General features: G+C 39.9%; 1 long non-coding RNA gene across 3 annotated transcripts in view; it reads right to left on the bottom strand.

The window, feature by feature from the left end:
- Positions 1-4,672: 4,672 nt before the first annotated feature.
- LOC140500220 (uncharacterized) overlaps positions 4,673-20,031 on the bottom strand; it is a 68,839-nt gene continuing 53,480 nt past the window's right edge. For all 3 annotated transcript variants that reach the window (XR_011965664.1, XR_011965662.1, XR_011965663.1), the window contains one exon: positions 4,673-20,029. This is a non-coding gene — a long non-coding RNA (uncharacterized lncRNA). The remainder of the gene's footprint in view (positions 20,030-20,031) is intronic.

Raw genomic sequence — 20,031 nt, 5'->3', positions numbered from 1 at the left:
GAATTTATCCTTCTCTGCTTTTATCAGAGAGAAAACTCCAACAGACATCTGGACAGTGGAGGTTCTTCATTGTTATTGCCCTGACATTGGCCCCTACTCCCCCTTATCATCCCTCGGTCCTTCACACTGACTCCATATCTCCCTGTCCTAATCCCTGACTCCAATTGCCCTAGTTTTTCAAAAGCAGACACAGGCCCCTCCCCCATCTACTGAACTCATCCTTGAACACCCTGTAACCTTAAAAAACTTCTGCTATATAGGAAGACTTTCCTAATTCCCTCACATCTTTCTTCCTTCAGACCTCACATAATACTTTGTTTGCAGGTTTCTAACGCACAAATCACACATTGTTTTATATTATTCTTAATTGTATATGTGTCATATCTCTCTACTAGGCCACAAAGCTTTTTTTTTTTTTAAGGCAATCAGGGTTAAGTGACTTGCCCAGGGTTACACAGCTAGTAAGTGTCTGAGGTCAGATTTTAACTCAGTTCCTTCTGACTTCAGAGCCAGTGCTCTGTGCTATTGAGTTGCCCCTGTGAAGCTTCTAGAATTCAGGGACTGCATCTTTCCTCAATTTCTTTGCATAGTGGATCAATGATAAATGCACTAAACTGCAACATGGTTGAGAATATTCTCAGTGGTTGGTAGCTCTCTTTTTCCACCTGGTGGACATGGGTAGAAGTGCAGCATTAGTTCTGAAGAAGCCTGATGTGGCTGTCTATTCAACTTTCTATCTCTCTACGAGAAGAAAGTGAGGTTGGTAACCTTGCACGGCCATCCCTCACTCAAATCGAAGTCAACTGCAAGTCATGTCATCATCTTGATGTCATAGTCCTCTTCAAGAGCGAAAGACAAACACAGCAACAACAATCTCCCTTTAGCTTTAACAACCTCTTAGTCCCACCACCCCTGACTCTTGCTTCTGGCCACAGACTGGCTGCGTCAATTACTAGCCAGTGTAGACAAAGAGAAAAGGAAAGAAAGAGTCTATTGGTCAACTTGCCTCCTACACATTTATCCTGGTGCTTGGCTCTCCTTCCTTTAATCCTTCTTTCACCAGGTGCTGGATTAATCATACAGCTCTGTCTAGGTCACTCCCATACTCAAAGACCTTCAATGGCTTCCTATAGAATAGAAAGTAACCTTCTATAGAACGAAGTATAAACTCCTTAGCCTGATATTCAAGGCTCTCCACAATGTGACTCCAACCTACATTTCCAATTTTATCTTAGCACTGTTTTCCTTCCAATACAAAATTCCATGTCAGACTCAAATATACCCTAGCACCTACCCATTCCTCTTACCTTCTCATGCTCTCATGCATTCAAGCAAGTAGACCCCCATTCTAAGCACAGATTTCTGATCTCCTTTCCTTCTTCTCACCTTCTTTCTCTTCAGCCATCATTTGGCTTTCTCAAGCCTCTCTGTTTGATCACTCATTTGCATTTATCAACATCAATTTTAACCTGTTTATATGTAGCATTTGGACGGGTTTTCTCTCTCATTTTCACCTCCCACCTCTCAACATCAGATAGGCTATCTCAGGTTTAAGGTATCCACTCAAAATACCCACAGCTTACAAACCTTCCCTAACCTCTATACATTGATTAGTTAGCTAGAGGACCCAATTAGTTTCAAACAAAGGCATATAATAAAATAGCATGGTAAAAACGTAACAATAGCACATTTCTTCCTTAAACCTGGAGCATATTTTCTCACAATTACACATACTATCAGTGGGAAGGCCGGAAACATTTAGGGAACACCCATGGAAGGCATATATATTGGCAATATGTAGCCAGGGCTACATTTTTATTACATTTTATTGCAGGGCTATCGATTTCTTCTGGTGATGCCACTCTCCTCCTTATGAGCTTGTCAGTCTGGTTTTTTGTGGGCTGGTGTGGGTGTGCTTATTGCTCTGATACTGGGCTCCAGTTCCCTTTATCATCCCCGCGGTTCCCAGTGCTGATTGCAATTCTCCCTGTCCCAATCCCTGACGTTGACACCAATTGCCTTGGTCTCCCAAAGTTAGACACAGACCCCCTTCTCCATCTCTTCTGGCAGGAATGTCATGGGGATGTGGGCATGATGTGTATGACCTGGTTTCTCATAGCCACAGTCACTGCAAAGTATAACTGTCTCATCTTATGAACTTCCCAGCTTCTGGCTTTAGCAGAAGTCCTCAGCAGAGGTATTACTTTTTCTTCATAACAGGAAGAGGAGTGGGCTCTGCCATATCTTCTTTAATTCAGAGCCAAAAGGCTATTTTAGAAAGGCAGGGGCTAAAGAAAAACCCTTACCTGCTTCCCTTGCCATAGAAGGACATGTTGGTCCAAAAAGCCTTGGCTATGCTGGGCTTTTCCTTTCTAATAGGAGAGCCTTGCCCCCAAGGCATAGCACAGAATAACCATTCTTCTATGAAGTGCCCAGAGGCAATAAATCTTGTTTTTTTAATCTCAACCAGCCTCTACCTAATTTAAAGCTTGTTAATTCCTTGTTAATTTACTCCAAACTCTACCCATTTGGAATAATTTTTAGGATTGTCTTTTCTTTTTTAAAAACTGATTTGCTTCACTTTAGCTTAATTTTTTTAATGATTTAATGTAATTAATTTATTTTATTTTTTCCCTCCTTCCAATTCCTCCTCTCAACTTAGCAAAATTTAAAAAAAGGAAAGAAGAAAACCTTTACAACAAATATGCATAGTCCAGCAAAACAAAATCCCAGATTGGCCATGTCCAAAAATGTCTTGTCTCATGCTGCATTTTAAATCCATCACCCCTTTGGCAGGAGATGAATACCATGCTTCATCTTCAGTCTCCTGGAATTGTGGTTCATTATTGCATTGATCAGCATTAGAAAGTCTTTCAAAGCTGTTTTTCCCTATGATGTGGTTGGCGTTGTATAAAATGTTCTCCTGATTCTGCTGACTTCACTCTGTATCAGTTCATAGAGGTCTTCTCAGGTTCCTCTGAAACTAGGACTGCCCTTTCAACCAACTACTAGAGGCTATCGTAGTCTGAGGTCCCTCATTTTCTCAATCCCTAAATTCTTTTTTATTTTCCATGTAGAGGAAGGAATCTAGGGGCAATCAAACAAAAACAACAAAACCCCCAACAGGGAGTTGCCTTCTTTCTTAATTCTTTACTCTAGATCTTGGTATCTATTATGTATATGTGGTCAACATCAAACTTTTTCAGGATTTGAGATATGCCATGGGTAGTGGTGGTGTTCATTGTATTTGGCAGAATCTCTCTCTAGATCCTACCTTCACCTTCACCTTAGACTATGGGCTCTTTGAAGGGAGAGTCTGTGCCTTTTCTTCTTCTTTGAATTCCTATCTCCCAGAGTACTACTGCATTGCATACAGCACACACACACACACACACACACACACACACACACACACACATATATACACAAACACACACATACTTATTGATGTTAATTTTGGTGATAAGCAGACAGAAAATACTAATATATCATATTTCTCTAGTGCATGGGGTGGAGAACCTGCAACCTCGAGGCCACATGTGGCCCTGTAGGACCTCAAGTGCAGCCCTTCAAATAAAACTTCATAGAACAAATCCCCCTATTAAAAGAATTAGTTCTGTAAAACTTGTACTCAGTCAAATGGCTGCACTTGGGACCTAGAAGGCCACATGTGGCCTTGAGGCCACAGGTTCCCTACCTCTGCTCTAGCGCTTCTGTCACAACACCCTATGAGATGGATAATGCCAGCATTATTACTCTAATTTTACAAATGGAGAAGATGAGGCCTAGAGAATAGGAATGATTTACTTACGATAATATAGTTAATAAGTGGTAATCATGCATTGGACCCAAGTGAGAAGAAGAAGGAATGAATCTGAAAACAAGATCTAAGTCTGAAGCCTGGCTCTGCACCTGAGACTGCCTGACCTTAGGAGAGTCACTTCCTCACTCTGGGGTTCATTTTTCTTATCTGTAAAATGATTTAAGCTGCTAGAATCCTTTTATTCACAAGAGTACTTGCCTTGCATGAGCACTAGAGGTGAAAGGGCAGGTCAGTGGGCAGGATGAAATGACTCATCATGCCATCTCTACAAAAGCCACCCTGTGACTCTCTAAGCTCTAGCTCTTCTAGCTCCCAGGTCCCCTTCTCTAATCATAATATTTGCATAGCAGGACCCTTTCTGGGGCCCCTCTGCTTCTGCTATCCCTGGTAGAAATAGGCCAGCCTGGGTTCCCAATTTTCTAGTGCTTTAGAAATCAGCTCAAGTTCTATCTCATCTTGTTTAGTCTAAGGTTGAAAATGTCAAGATGACCGTGGTAGTCGTACAGACTAGATGAACTTGATGGGTGATCCATGCAACAGTGGAGATGATGTAGTGGCAAGAGCAACCTATACCTGATTCTTGAATTCTGCTTGTTTTCCTGCAGGTCTATAGAAAGGAAGCCATTCAATAAATTAATTAACCAGTTGTTAGTGTACATATGTATGTGTATATATATATACATATATGTGTGTATAAAATATATAAAATATGTATATTTATCTAATAAGTGATATGTAGTAGTATAATACATGAAATACATATTTATACATGTGTACCTACCTTTTTGTATCTCTCTCTCTCTCTCTCTCTCTCTATATATATATATATACATATATGTAACTGTGGGATAGTACAGTTTTCACTTCTTCATTTTCCACTAGCCAGATAACAGAGATAATCACGTATTAGTATGCTAACAAAATGCAAAGACCTGTTTATTCCCTGCAATGTCCTTATGGGGTCGGAAGAAATTCTCTGATAGAGATGCAAAGGCAAGTAGGTATTTGTTGGGTAAAGTTTAGCCATGCCTTGGAAGATTTTAAAAAGCTAAGCCTCAGACACTTAGCACTAGCTGTGTGACCCTGAACAAGTCACTTAACCCAACTACCTCACCAAAAAAAAAAAAGCTAAGCCTGCCAAACTATTTAATAGTTCAAGAGTTCATCAGTTTGAGGCAGAGTTAAGATGCACCTACCAGGGAGGTAAAGATATAAAGCTGTTTATGGATACACACACACACACACACACACACACACACACACACACACACACACACCATGAATGCACACAGGAACAGAAAGCAGCTTCCAGGAGTGAGACTTCTGAAAGCAGAAGAGATTGAAGAAAGAATTATTCCTGGCAGTTAAAAGCAGCAGGGAGTCAAGCTGAGAAACCTGGACAGCAATGATGCTGCAACCAGAGAGAAACAGCATGGACTCTAAAGAAAAAAGCAAGGAAAGGGACGAAAAGATGTGTTGTTTTGATCACATGTATATACACATAGATACTATATGTGTGCATATATACATGTGTGTACATATACATGTGGGTATATATGTGTAGGTGTATATATGTATTGTTTTCAGCCATGCTGACAAATGCTTTCAATGAGGATGAACATGGCATTAAGGCCAACTACTGTACTGATGGCAAGTTCTTCAATTTGAAAAGGCTAAGATCAAAGTGGAGGGAGTGTTGGTGCCTGATTTTCTTTTTCCAGATGATTGTGCACTCTAATACAGCCTCTTTAGCTGAGATGCAACAAAGGATGGATCAATTCTCTGCTGCCTGTGCTCATTTTGGCCTAATAATTAACACCAAGAAAACACAGGTGCTCCAACAGCCACTACCACACTATCCATATGTAGAACCATAGGTTACAACAAATTGAGAAGTTTTGAATACTGTGGATAAGTTTATTTACCTTGGTAGTGTACTTTCCAGGGATGTACACATTGACAATAAGGTTGATTCACACATTGCCAGAGCTAGCTCAGTGTTTGGGAAGCTCCAAAGAAAAGTTTGGGAGAGAAGAGGTTTTAGACTGACCACCAAACTGAAGGTCTACAGAGCCATTGTGCTGACCTCATTGTTGCATGCTTGTGAAACATGGACAGTCTACCAGAACCATGCCAGGAAACTGAATCACTTCCATTTGAACTGTCTTAGGAAGATTCTGAGGATCACCTGGCAAGATAAGGTACCAGACACTGAAGTCCTTGCTCAAGCTGAACTGCCAAGTATTCATACTATGCTTCAGAGAGTGCAACTCTGATGGACTGGCCACGTTATTTTAATGCAAAATGTACACTTGCCCAAAAGACTACTTTATGGAGAACTCACATGGGGCAAGTGGTCATTTGGTGGCCAGAAGGAGCGATACAAGGACACTCTCAAAGTCTCTCTCAAGAACTTTAGATTTGACTGTGAAACGTGGGAGACAGGACTGCTCAGCATGGCATGCCCACATCAGAAAGGGTGCTGTGCTCTTTGAGCAAAGCAGAATTGAGACAGCACAAAGTAAATGCAGGATGTGCAAATTTGGGATATCCACCCCAAATGTTCACACGGACTATTTGTGCCCAACCTTTGGTAGAGCATTTGGAGCACATATTGGTATGATCAGCCACAGTTGGACACACTGAAATTTTACTTTATCGTGGTGATGTCATTTTGGTCCTCTTGGAAGATGAAGGACAACAATTAACCAACAAACTACCCAAGTACAGTGTAAGTCTGAGTTGTATATTTATTATGTAATTAATTATTATTGTTATAAATCGATACATATAACCCATGTTTTCAGTAAAACTTGGAGCATTTTATATGGGAGTCTCCAAACTGGTGGAGAGAATGCTAACTCCATACTCTGTGGCTAGCTGAGTAGAGGACTGTGATTGACAGCTTTGAAGAACAGGACATATTTTCCACAATCTCTCTGAAGAGAGGGATTTTGGATGCCACAGACATGTGGGGGAACCTGGCTCTTCAGGATGTCTGTGATTTCTAGCTGGCTTCTTAGAGACTTTGGGAACTATCTCTTTTAGTGAGATCTCTTGGTGGAGCGGAGATCCCAAATCACTCCCATCTGTATAACTTCTCCCATTTCTATTTGCATTTTGCTTGCATAAAAGGGTTCAATGACTATTCACTATTTGTGATGGTATTTAGTGTAAGGAGCATTTAGTGGGAAGGAGTTAAGCCTGTGGGTGTACCTTGGGATACCAATCAGGAAAGTAGCTTTTTGGTTGGACCTCTTAGACACTTAGGTCAACAGCATTTAGTGGGGCCTATGGATATAATTTATAATCCTAGTCTAGTTCTTCTCTTGGAAAATGGAGAAAAAAATGCCCAGCATTCAAATTCATGAGACTCATCCACCTGTCAGCTATCATACTGGCTCCCCTTCAACCATCAGAGGCCGTTCAAATCTCAGAATATATTTATCTATGCCTTCCTGCAAGCTAAGTGTCTATGCCTTGGGACAATTCATATAAACATACGTATCTTGCATAGTCATATACATCTTACAATACACAGTTACATACACAATTCATTTATATACATCTGCACACATATAGATATATTATTATAATTTATAAATGTCAAATATCTCTCTGTATGTACACACACACACACACACACACACACACATATATATATATTCCTTTGATTTTTTAAACAATTTTTACCTCTAATTTTTACCAAAGAGATCCTTTCCCTTTCTAACATTACTATATGGATATATAGGTTTATTTGCTCTTGGTAGCCAGATTCAAAATTTAGTTTAGAGAAAAAGGAAAGTGGAAAATCACTCTGAATTATGAGAATCATGAAAATCTCCATATGACTTGCCCTTATCCCATATCCGGGAAATTTTTTTCAATTTGACCAACTTTCTAAATTGACCTTACGCAAGTAATCCACACTATGTAGCTACACACTTTTTATCGTATAAAAGAGACTGGAAAAAATGTCTCTGCCTCCGTCTCTTTCTATTTCTCTTTGTCCTTTGGTGCCCAAACTGAATGAATGACTGACCAGAAGCCTCTGCATGGACAAAAGAAGAAAAACCTTGGGGATTTAGGGATCTGAACATCAAAAGGCATTTTCTTACCTTCTTTAGGGGTTCATTGATTTGTTAACCTCTGGGAGACTTTGGGAAAGGGAAGGAGAAGCATATTATTTATACCATCATAATGTTACTGGAATGGTTCAAACCTCCCCCCCCCCCCATTAAGATTCTTATTACCTTCCCAACTTTAAGGGCTATGCATGATAGATCAGAATACATTTACTGAATGAAATTGAAAGTAAAAGATATGATACTAAAACTCCCAAGTGACTGTAAACCTGACACCGTCAGCAAGGTCTGAAATCCCAGCTCCCCAGTGGTTGCAGCCAGTTCCTGTTAAGATCTAAGTTTTCAATTTCACTTCTGCCAGAGGGACAGGCCTGCCCAAAGGCCTTTTGCTGACAGGCACCTGCAGTAACCACCTAAGGAAACTGTCTTCCCATTTGCTAGGTGGCCATTCCTTTCTTGACTCTTGGAGAGACAATGTTCACTTAGTTTCTTCTTGTTAGGTAACACATAAATTCCTCTGGTCACTGGAGGGTCTCTCTGATGATTCAGACACCCCCCTGTGCAGATCTTGGTCCTGAGACCCCATGATGTAGCAATCCCACTCCCCCTACTATCTCAGGAAGGCTTCCCAAGGATCTGTTCCCAGGCTTCTTTTAGAGTGTTTCCCGCAAAGCAGTCATCTGTGCCTTTGTTTCAAAGGCTTGGCAGTAACACAAAATTGCATGAACTTTTTGGCAAATCCGTATATGTTAATCTCCTGAAGCTACAAAAGCCACACACTTATGTTTCCTTTGGTGCCTTCAGGGTAGAAAAGCAGGAGAGTAAGAGGAAGAAGAGCTCTCACAGCTGATGGAGTCACAGAAGCAGGTGTTAGGGAGTTTTCCTACCAACTCTCACCCTCCCCAAAATGTGAAGCCCTTATTCAACTTGAGAGGATTATAGAGGCTTGGCCATTGGATAAAGGCCAAGAAAAATTTTGTGATTGGCTGAAAGAATTAGTCACAGCCCTTAGGCCTGTACATTAAAGAAACAAGTCATTTAGCTCTTGGAAGAATTTAAGTTCAAATTTGGAAGTTGGAAGCAGCTGAATCAGAGGGTAATAAGGTGGGGGAGGGAATTGTTTCTCCTTTGTCCCCTTCCCCACTCCTCTTATTGGTCATGTCATTGGAGCTACTGGACTGGTGGGAGATACAGCATCCAGCAGGGAGAACAGATGCACAGCCCAGACAAACACAGAAAACTATTTAGATACGGGTTGGATTAGATGGTTCATATTCCCATGGTGAGATTTTGGAATTCTGTGAGCCTGTAGGTCATATAATTAAGTATCACTCAAAATAAATGGAGATATTAAAAATCCCAGCCTGGTGCTTCATTTTAGAGATTCATGACACTGAATTCTCAAAGCCTATGCTTACAGAACACAAGCTCTAGAAGATTCTATGATTCCAGTAAAGTTTCTTTTCCCTTTCCTTTTCTCCAGCCCCTTCCCTTTCCCCTTCTTCTTGTCTCACCAGACTGGAAGTGCGGCAGCCATTCATGGCTCTCCTCCCAATACTGACTGGTATGGAATCTTTAACCTCCATTTTTCCATCCTGGGCCAATTTGTCCCCCCAAAGACAGCCTGGTGGTCTTTTGCTCCCAAAGGCTCATTCTGAAGGTGAATTTTTGTGAGCACCCAGTCAGAACTCCTGAACTCGTGACCTGTCAGCCTTAGCCTCCACAGCAAGGTGTGTGTACCACTATGCCCAGTTTTTTTTTTTAATTTTTCTAGTGACATACAAAGTCTGATATGTAAGAACCAAAACAAGCCAAGTAGAAAGAAATTCATCAGCAGTAGTTAGAGGACCATTAGGTGATAAATTATTTGGGCATGGCAACACCACAAAACAAAAAAATGTTTAAAAACCTGCTTTCAGTCCCATGAGCCCTGCTTCACTTTCATAAATGACTGTGGGGTAGTAGTAACAGGAAAGAGGCACAGGATGGTGAAAAGAATAGTTTTTAGATGGTGCATAAATATTAATTTTGCTAAAAATGCTCTAAACATGATCCTGTTGACTAGCGTTTAGCAGAGTGCCCAGGCACATAATAGGCACTAAATAAATGTTGATTGATTGATTGTTTATTGACTGATTGATAGGGATGAACAAATTGATATAGTACTGAAAGAACTGAATCATATGAATATTGATATTCTTGCAATTGTTGTGTCTGTCCTTTATTCTCGAAGAGGACCATGACATCAAGATGATGATATGACTTGCATTTGAGTGAGGGAGGGCTGTGCAAGGTCACCAACTTCACTTTGTTCTCCTGAGCCATCTGGGTCCAGTGGCCAGATATTCATCAGCAGGACTGGAGATGGCCCAGGATGCAATGGGAGACCCTGGTCCTTTCAGGCTAAGGTCTTATCATATTCTCACTTTGAGTGAGATATATCCATTCAATGAATAGGCTTCTTTAAGTTACTGAAGTGATGCCCCTTTAATTAAAAAAAATATCTAACTAAATGAAATTAGAATGTAAGAGAAAGCCAGAGGTAAATGGAAGTTTGGCTCATAGGTTTTCCCTGGAGAAGAGTAAGCAGTGGGCCTGACCCAAGCCAGTCCCCTTTTAGTTTAGATTAGATGTTGGAACAAAATGAGACACTAGTAGGTCACTCAGCAGTTAACAAAAGGAGCTTTACTTAGCCCTGACAGTATATTCAGCTAGGATACTGCAGCATTTAGATGGGGTAGATACAGTCCCCTCACTTGAAAATATGGGTCTGGTAGCAGGGCAGGGTCTGGTGACTCCCAGATGCTAACAGATTTGCCAGGTGTAAAGACCCCTGACTTCATGTGCATGAGTCTTTTATGCACTTAAACAACCAGGAAGCCACGTTAACATGCTCAGAGACTACAGGAAGCTGCCTCAGAACAGTTTTGTTGCCTTTTAGGGGAAAAATAAAACTAGCCTCGCTCACATGACATGGAATGAGGAACCCTGGTACATAATGATGCTATCACAAGAAGCAAATAAAAGAGTTGGTTTCATCTTGTACCCAAGGGCAACAAGAAATAGAATTTTGTGGTTTCTTTAAGCATCTACTCTTACAATATTTTCACAAAAAAAGACCCCAATGAAAATAATTGCAACATACATTCCAACATATGCTGAAAAAGTTGAATAAGTAGAAAAATTCTATTAAAAAAGAACTTGACAAAAATCTCTAAAGTGCAAAAAGTTCTTAATCTGTTTGTGTTATGGACTCTTACACAGGATAATTTTCTTAATTTCATAAAATAAAATATATAAGATTACAAAGGAAATCAAATATATTTAAAAGTAGTTATTAAAATATTGAAGAAAAAAAAAAACCAAGCCCATGATCTCTTGGTTAAGAACTGCTGCTCTAAGTCAAGTCAATACACAATTACTTTAATGAGCATTATAGGTACGGGGGCCTACGATTCAGGAAAATTCGTGCCCACAGGCTTATTTACTCAAGCCATTTACCTAACAGTTGGAAGATGAAGACTGAAGATTTTAGATAATCCATTTCAATTATAATTATTATAAACCAGAGTTAGGGCTGACGTGGGATTAGGAAATCTGAATATTCCCAATGCATGAATGCATTGTGAAAAATGAACAGAAGACCTGAGCATCTGCACATATCCTGATACTTTGGAGGGGTTTAAAAAATTCAAAAAGGAATTGAACATTGCACTACATTAATCACAAAATCATTGTGTTAGCAACAACCACATTTTATACCATGGTGTCACTGTCTTTTAACATATTCCAGTTTTGTATATTACACTGGTTGCCAAAGATACAAAAGATTAGTTTTCAGGGATAGTTACAATAATGCATATTGATGGGAGGATTGGTATACTGTAACTCCAAAAGGTATAGTTTGAAAACAATGAATAATTTAGATTTGTGTCAGGCTTGGGTTATCTCTTTTTCCCCAAATATATATTAATGCCATAGAGTCTCAGTTATATTTGTGACACCGGTATATGATACTCAAGCTGTTGTAACACCATCAGTCTGTGTCAGCTCATGTGTGTCTTCCTGAAGCCTACAGGATGGCAGTTTCTTCCTATGTCAATTCCATTGCTTTGTTTTTCCCCTTGTATAAAATATGCACAGTTGAGTAAAACAAATTCTCATAATGGTTATGCCTGAAAATGCACATGGTATTCTGCATTCTGGGTCCACTGCCCCTCTGTCAGAGGCAGAAACGTGCTTCATCACCAGTCCGTGGTGGCTGGCCATTATGTTGATCAGACTTCTCAATTCTTTCAAAGTTGCCGGTTTCTACTGAGTTTGTTGTTATTGTATAAATTGTTCTCCTGGTTCCCCTTACTTCACCCTGCACCAGTTCATGCAAGTCTTCTTACGTATGTCTAAACCCATGCTTTTCACCATTTCTTATGGCACAATAGCATTCCATTCCATTAATACAGCATAATTTCTCAATAGATGTTTTCTAGTTCTTTGTGATTACAGAAAAAAAGCAGCTATTAACATTTTGGAACATACGCACCCTTTTCTTCTTCTCTGATCTCTGGTGTTTAGGACTCATCAGTAGAGGTTCTCCAACTTTTTCTTGTCTTGAGCCCCTAAAGTCTATGAATCCCTTCTTAGAATAATTTTTTTAAAAAAACACATAAAATATAATACATAGGATTCCAAAAGAAGTCAACTATATTGGAGTACAGTTACCAAAATATTTTTAAAAACCAAGTTCATGAACTTTAGGTTAAGAGGCCCTGGCTTAGTTATCTGCGTAGTAAGCAGTGAGTGAGTGAGTGTAATATTGATTTTGCCCACCAGATGCCGCTTTACTCCAGGTCCCCCAGAAATCTCAGTAGGAGACCAACACATGACGTAAGATGGAACACATTTTTCTATAAAAGTCTATTTTCATCCTCAGTGACCGGTGAACCCCAACAGCTCAAGTCCCTCATGTGCTACACAAAGAAACTGAAACAGCAAGAAGAGGGGCTGACCCAGACCAGAGACACACTGAGAATATCTGTGCTGGAGGCAATCCAGGGAAAGCATCGGTGAATCATTGTGTAAGGTAGCTCAAGGAGAGGAAGATATCAAAAGACGGGGGGGAGAAACAATGGACAATATTATCACTCTCCCCTCACCCCAAAGAAATGAACAATAACTATGGACACATGCACCTCATTTCTCATCCTTACACAGTGATCTGCTGCTGTATCCAAGGGTATCCTCGATTAAAAAAAAGAGGAGGAAACAGGGAGCTTTTGAAAAGAATTTTCTATTGTAGAATATATCCTTATTAAAGAGTTTTTTATAGATAGCTTTTGTTTTTCTTTCTAATATCTAGACTTTTCCCACGTCCCTCCCTTTCCCCCTCCCAAAGAATCATCTCTTATAACAAAGAATTTTAAAAAATGTAGCAGTGTAGGAGAATATTGTATACTGTAACAACAATATTGTATGATAATCAGCTGTAATTGACTTAGCTGTTCTCAGCAGTACAATCATCCAAGACAATTCAAAGGACTAATAATGAAAAAATGCTATCTACCTTCGGGAAAAGAACTGATGGGATCTGAATGCAGATTGAAGCATGCTTTTTAAAAAAACTTTATTTTTCTTGTTTTGAGTTTTTTTGTCTATATTTTCTTTCACAACATAATGGAAATATGTTTTTCATGATTGCACATGTATAACCTATATCAAATTGATTACTTTCTCAATGACGGAGGAGGGAAGGGAGAGATAGAATTTGGAACTCAAGATTAAAAAAAAAACACGTTAAAAAAGTTTCACATGTAATTGGAAAAAGTAAAATGTTTGAAAAAAATGACAGAAAAAATAAAATGTCGCAATAACTCTGGACTCACTCTCCCAGAGCAAAGCTGCCTATATCTTTCCCTTCCTCAGGGGTTTTAGGATACCCCTGAGGGATTAAGATATTTCTTCTCTAATGCTATTGGCTCAAGTCCCCATTCTGGTATGTTTCCCCCATCACTAGTTGCCAGTGATTAATAACTCAGTCAAATTTAATTAATTGACATTAATTAGCATTTATAAAGGGATATTTGCTGCTAAGATAAAACAAGAACAGAAGTTACATTGCTGCAAAATATCTGGGGTACCAATCTCAGTACCTGGGGAGAGTGGACTCACACCTAACACTATTTCTAGATAATATTGCTTCCACCAAGTTCACTTTAAAATGCAATAGCCACTGGATAAGGGTCAAGTCCTATTACTCAGTACCTCGCTCTTTATCACCTAGCTTCCAGCAAATCTCAGTATGAACTTTGATTTCTGGAATTCTGGCGGCTTGCTCTCCTGATCTTTCAAAGTTCACAAGGTTGTAACACTCTCTAATCTCCCCTTCCTAAATGTAGTAAAGAACAAAGCTAACAGAGACAGAAGCACTGGCAGGGCTATCAGCTCATGGGCAGCATTGTGGTAGTTGGTAGGGAGAAAAAACAATAAAGAAATTAAAGAATAAAAAAGAAGACAATAAAAACTCAACAAAACTAATTACCATGTTGAAAAAAATCTGACAACATCTACTGGAGAGTAGTAAGTAGTAAGTAGTAAGGAAAGCTTCCATGTTGGAATAAATGATCCCCAATAAGAGAAGGAACCACAGTCAAGCATCCAGAGTTGTTCGAATAGGACCCAACAGAGGTGAAATGTTAAAATGCCCACTTGATGAGGCGTCTGATCAGCTTCTCAGCAGCCTGTAACAGTAGTTGTAAATTAAGTCACTAAATCCTATTTTATTAATATGTGTCTATGAGTCTTTTATGTTTGGAATTTTTTTGGGTGTGTAGGAATAAATTACCTGACTTACAAGTGATATATATGTGTGTGGGTGTGTGGGCGTATGAATATTTTAATAGAAGAATTAAAGATTCACATATAATAATATCATATGAATATATGATATTAATATATAGGAATTTTTTATTCCTCCTTTTGAGGGAGGCCCTAGACACAAGCCATAAATAAAATCACCCCCAAAGGTGCTTGAGTTGGGGTAGGGGTGTATTGGATAATGTTTAACAACTAGCTTTCCAGGAAAAAAAATATGTACACAGGACCCATTTTTAAAGTTTAATCTGCATTATTAGCATTTTTTCTATCACGTTCTTAAGCCTAAATAATCTACAAAACCACAAATCAAGTCATGATTTGTAGTGCTTGCTAATTTCTGACATAAATGCTCATGCTGGAAATTTAATAATCAGTGGGAGCTGAGCTGTTCAAACCACTGCTCAGACCATCCGGATTAGGAGTGGGGGTGGACATAAACAAACCAAAGAGTGTGGGGAAAGGGAGCCCTTTAACCTCTCTCATTAGAAGCAGGACTGAACCTGTTCCAAATCACATGCCTGGGGTATTGGATAGGGAGTGAGCATAGCAGCCCCCAGCCCCTGTGGTGGCCTATCAGTGGTTCCTTAATGATACACCTGTGGCCCAGACCTACAGGATTTAGAAGAATTGTATTAAATTTTGGGACTCACAGATCAGTCTCTTTGGCTAAAGCCCTCACCCAATGCTTTCACTGGTAATATCAGAATTTGGCTTATGCTTAGGTTTCTAGAAAAGGTGAAAGGGCCCTCAGTTCCCATGAAAATTCTCAAACTAACAATACATCAAGTTTTATTTTACTGGCAAAATAAAAAACTCAAAGGACTCCATAAATGGTTACCTCTCTGTTGAATCCAATCTCTCCAAGGGATCAATAAAGTCCTCTATACTTACAGTTCTTATTACCTTGGGGTTGAAGTCACCCCAACAGGAGAAAGCACCTGGGAACACTAGAGAGTTAACCTTCCCCAGAACTGTTTAGACCATAGTCCAAAGGTTTTGGTCCTTCATTCTCCAAGAGAACCGAAAAAAATATGCTATTTTGACTCTATGCTAGAGTCAAGTTTCAACTAGGGTTGATCAGACCAATACAAGCTCAGAACACTCTACCACAGATCTGGCACAAATAGTCTGTGTGAACACTTGGGGTGGATTCTCTAAATTTGTGCATCTTGTATTTCTTTTGAGCTATTCAATTCTGCTTTGCTCATGGACCATAGCACCTTCTCTGATAAGGGCACACCATGCTAAGTGGTCTTGTGCCAGTGTCTCACATGTCACACGATCAATTCCAAAGTTCTTAAGAGAGACCTTGAGAGTGTCCTTGTATAGCTTCTTCTGACCACCATGTGAATGCCTGACCTGTGTGAGTTCTCCATAAAATAACCTTTTTTGGCAAGTGTATGTTTTGCATTTGAATGTGGCCAGCCTATGACAGTTGAGCTCTCTGAAACGGAGTTGGAATGCTTGGCAGTTTAGTTCAAATAAAGACCTCAGTGTCTGGTACCTTATCCTGCCAGGTGATCCTCAGAATCTTCCTAAGACAATTCAAATGGAAGCGATTCCGTTTCCTGGCATGGTGCTGGTATGCTGTCCAGGGTTTCACAGGCATATGACAATGAGGTCAGCACAACAGCTCTGTAGACCTTCAGTTTGGTAGTCAGTCTAATACCTCTTCTCTCCCATACTTTCTTTCAAGGCCTCCCAAACACTGAGCTAGCTCTGGAAATGTGTGAATCAACCTCATTGTCAACGTGTACATCCCTGGAAAGTACACTACCATGGTAAGTGAATTTATCCACAGCATTCAAAACTTCTCCATTTGTTGTAACCTATGGTTCTACGTACGGATGGTGTGATGGTGGCTGATGGAGCACCTGTGTTTTCTTGGTGTTAATTGTTAGGCTAAAATGAGCACAGGCATCAGAGAATTGATCCATACTTTGTTGCATCTCAGCTTCTGAGGCTAATAGTAACAATCCAAAGCGCTTTTATGATTCCCTGAAGGCTATTTACGGGCCAAAGACCTATGGTACTTCTCAACTACTCAGTGCTGATGGAACCACATTGATTAGCAATAAAGACATGATCCTAGAGAGGTGGGCTGAACATTTCCATAGTGTTCTCAACAGACCATCATCAATCAATGCTGAGGTCACTGACTGTTTACCTGAACTTGAAGTCAATCCCTCCCCAGCTGAAGTTCCAGCTGAAGAAAAGGTTTTGTGTGCCATTAGGCTTCTTTCATGTGGCAAAGCACCTGGTGCTGATTCTATTGCAACTGAGGTTTAGAAAAGCTCATACAAAAGCTAACTGAAATTTTCCAGCTTATATGGCAAGAGAAGGTTATCCCCCAGAATTTTAAGGATGTGTCCATTGTCCATCTCTATAAAGGCTAAGGAAATAGATTGTCTTGTGACAATGGCGGGGAGAGAAGGGAGTGTTTCTCTCTTCATCCTCTGATTCTTCACCTGGAAGATGATAATTTACCTGACAGCCAGAGTGATTTCAGAAAGGGCTGAGGAACAGTGGATATGTGGTTTGCTGCCCGAGAACTCCAGAAGAAGTGCCAGGAGCAGAAGAGAGGTCTGTACACAATGTTTGTGGATCTGACCAAGGCCTTTGATACTATTAGTTGTGAGGGCTTACGGAAAATTATGTCAAAATTTGTTTGCCCAGAGAAGTTCATCAGTATTGTACGTCAGCTTCATGATGGCATGCTTGTCTGGGTTCTAGATAATGAAGTTCTTGTGCTTTCCTAGTCACCAATGGAGTGAAACAGGGCTTTTTAGCATAATGTTTTCAGCCATGCTGTCAAATGCTTTCACTGAGGATGAACATGGCATCATAGTCAGCTACTGCACTGATGGTAAATTCTTCAACTTGAAAAAGCTGCAAGCCAAGACCAAAATGGAGGGAGTGTTGGTGTATGATTTTCTGTTTGCAGATGATTGCACACTTAGTGCAGCCTCTGAAGGTGAGACCATACAACTCATGGCACTAATAAAGGGCCACGTCTAATTTTGTTTCTTCACAGACAGGCTCTGTCTGCTGTTCTTTGTCTCTGGTTCTTGCTTGGTCCTAGAATTCTTCGAGTTGGTCCAGAACTTAAGAATTGTCCATGAAATTCTGTGTCCTGGAAGCTTGGTCCAGGAATTCTACAGCATCCAGGAGGTCCCCCTCTATGTCCAAGAGCCCACGTCCAGAAATGCCTCCATTCTTCCATTGCCAACTCTATGGTTTCTCTTCTCCTGGGACCATATGTTTTCCTGGGAAGTCCATGGAGCCTCATAGAATTCCTTCAAGGTAACCAGTTTGAGTGTTTCCCTTCTGTGTCCCTTGTGTCCCTGCCAACTCTGTGTTTCCTTTTCCTTGCCTTGCTTTCCTCTCCCTTACCTTGTTTTTCCTTCCCTTTTTTTCTTTCCTTGTTTTCCTTTCCCTTCTCTTCTCTTCTTTTCCCTTCCTTTCCCTTCCAGGCTCTTCCCTTGCCTTGCTTTGCCTTGCCTTCCCTTCTATTGATTTTTGATTTTATATCACAGTCATTTCTGGTTTCCAACCCCTTCCTGACCTCTCTTTTCCCCCCAACTTCAGTGAGCCTCCCCTTGTAACAACAACAACCAGTTAACCAAAACCAATTGATACATTAACTGAAAAGAAATATATTTTCTTTCCTTCCCACCCTTAACTCATAAAAAAGAAAAAACCAAATTTCTTATGATAAATATGTATAGTCAAGCAAAACAAATTCCCACCAGCATATGCAAAAATATTCGTCTCATTCTATACCTTAAATCCATGACCTCTCCATAATAAATAGTGTTTCATCATTTATCCTCTGAAATCACAAATGGTCATTGTATCAATCATAGTTCTTACAGCCTTTATTTGTATAGAGTTGTTGTCATTCTATACATTGTTCTCCTGGATTTGTTTTGTATGACTTCATATTTGTAATGAATTTTATATTTCTTGCCTTCCCAATAGGTAGGGGAAGAAGGAAGGGGAGGGAGAGAGAGACAATCTGGAACTGAAATAAAATAGAATTGAATTTTACAAATAAATTCTTATCATGATTCTGGCCCCTTCACTCTGCATCAGTTCATAGAAATCTTTCTATGACTTTTGGAAGTTATCCTTTTCCTCATTTCTCATTGCACATAAGTCCTCATCATATTTATATGCCACATGATTCAGACATTCCTTGACTGTTAGATGAAAGAAGCTTAGTTCAGAGGCCAATTGCAAGGTTTGACTCAGTTGTATGACTAGTTATGACTCAATAAATCGTCCTCAATGATTTGGGTCCATGCACCAGTGAGAATCTGGGGAAAAAGTGCTATCCTATCAAGGAAAAGTTATCAGAGCCACAACTGTCTCAAATGTGCTGTCAGTGGGTATGTTTATACCTTCTTTAGGAAAACATTTTCAATGCCAGAACAAAACACGCCTTCTTTAACCTTGTCAACCCTGACCAGGCTCCCCCTGTTTGTATACACTCTTTACACATATTATAATCATACAAAACACCTTGATAAATGCAACAGAAATAATTCCATTCAACAATCCTCTGATTTGTAATATTAGATTGATGGATACTTTCCAAAGGTGTTTGCCAATGTCATGGGAAGATGTCTTGTGTAAAGTCCAAATGGAGGAGTCCTCTAGAAGCTCCTCATTGTAGATGATAGTGAACAGGGTATATCAAGCCCCTGAATATTACAAGGCCTTCTCAATAAAGCCCATGATTGTTTTCTTTTTCTTTTCCTTCCTTTCTTTCTCTTTTTTTTTTTTTTGAGGCAACTAGGGGTTAAATAATTTGCCCAGGGTCACATAGCTAGTTAATGTCTGAGGTCCGATTTAAACTCAGGTCCTCCTGATTCCAGAGCCAGTGCTCTGAGATCCACTGCACCATCTAGCTACCTTGAGCTCCTGATTTCTTCTTACAATAACTGGGCTAACAGTCCATACAAGGGAAGGCAAACAGAAGAAAAATGCTTATTGTCCAGACCATTGATTTAATGCATTAATACATACATTTGGGACAGTAACTCTGGACACACAATGAATTGGCCCAGAATTGAGTAGGAGGAAGAGAGCAGGTTGGATTATACTTTGGAAACTGTGTGCTTTTAACAATTCTAATCTGCTCCCCAGTGCAAAGACTCATCTTTTTTAGTGACAATGTTCTCCTAGGGGTACTCTTTTGTTCTGCAGCTAAGAACACCATCTTGGAGGAATCAAAGTTGTTGATGACCT

Source organism: Notamacropus eugenii, chromosome 1 (assembly GCF_028372415.1).
Source record: "Notamacropus eugenii isolate mMacEug1 chromosome 1, mMacEug1.pri_v2, whole genome shotgun sequence".
In the NCBI taxonomy this organism is placed as follows: domain Eukaryota; kingdom Metazoa; phylum Chordata; class Mammalia; order Diprotodontia; family Macropodidae; genus Notamacropus; species Notamacropus eugenii.
Note: the sequence above shows the minus strand (reverse complement) of the source record. Positions and strands in the feature narration are given on the sequence as shown.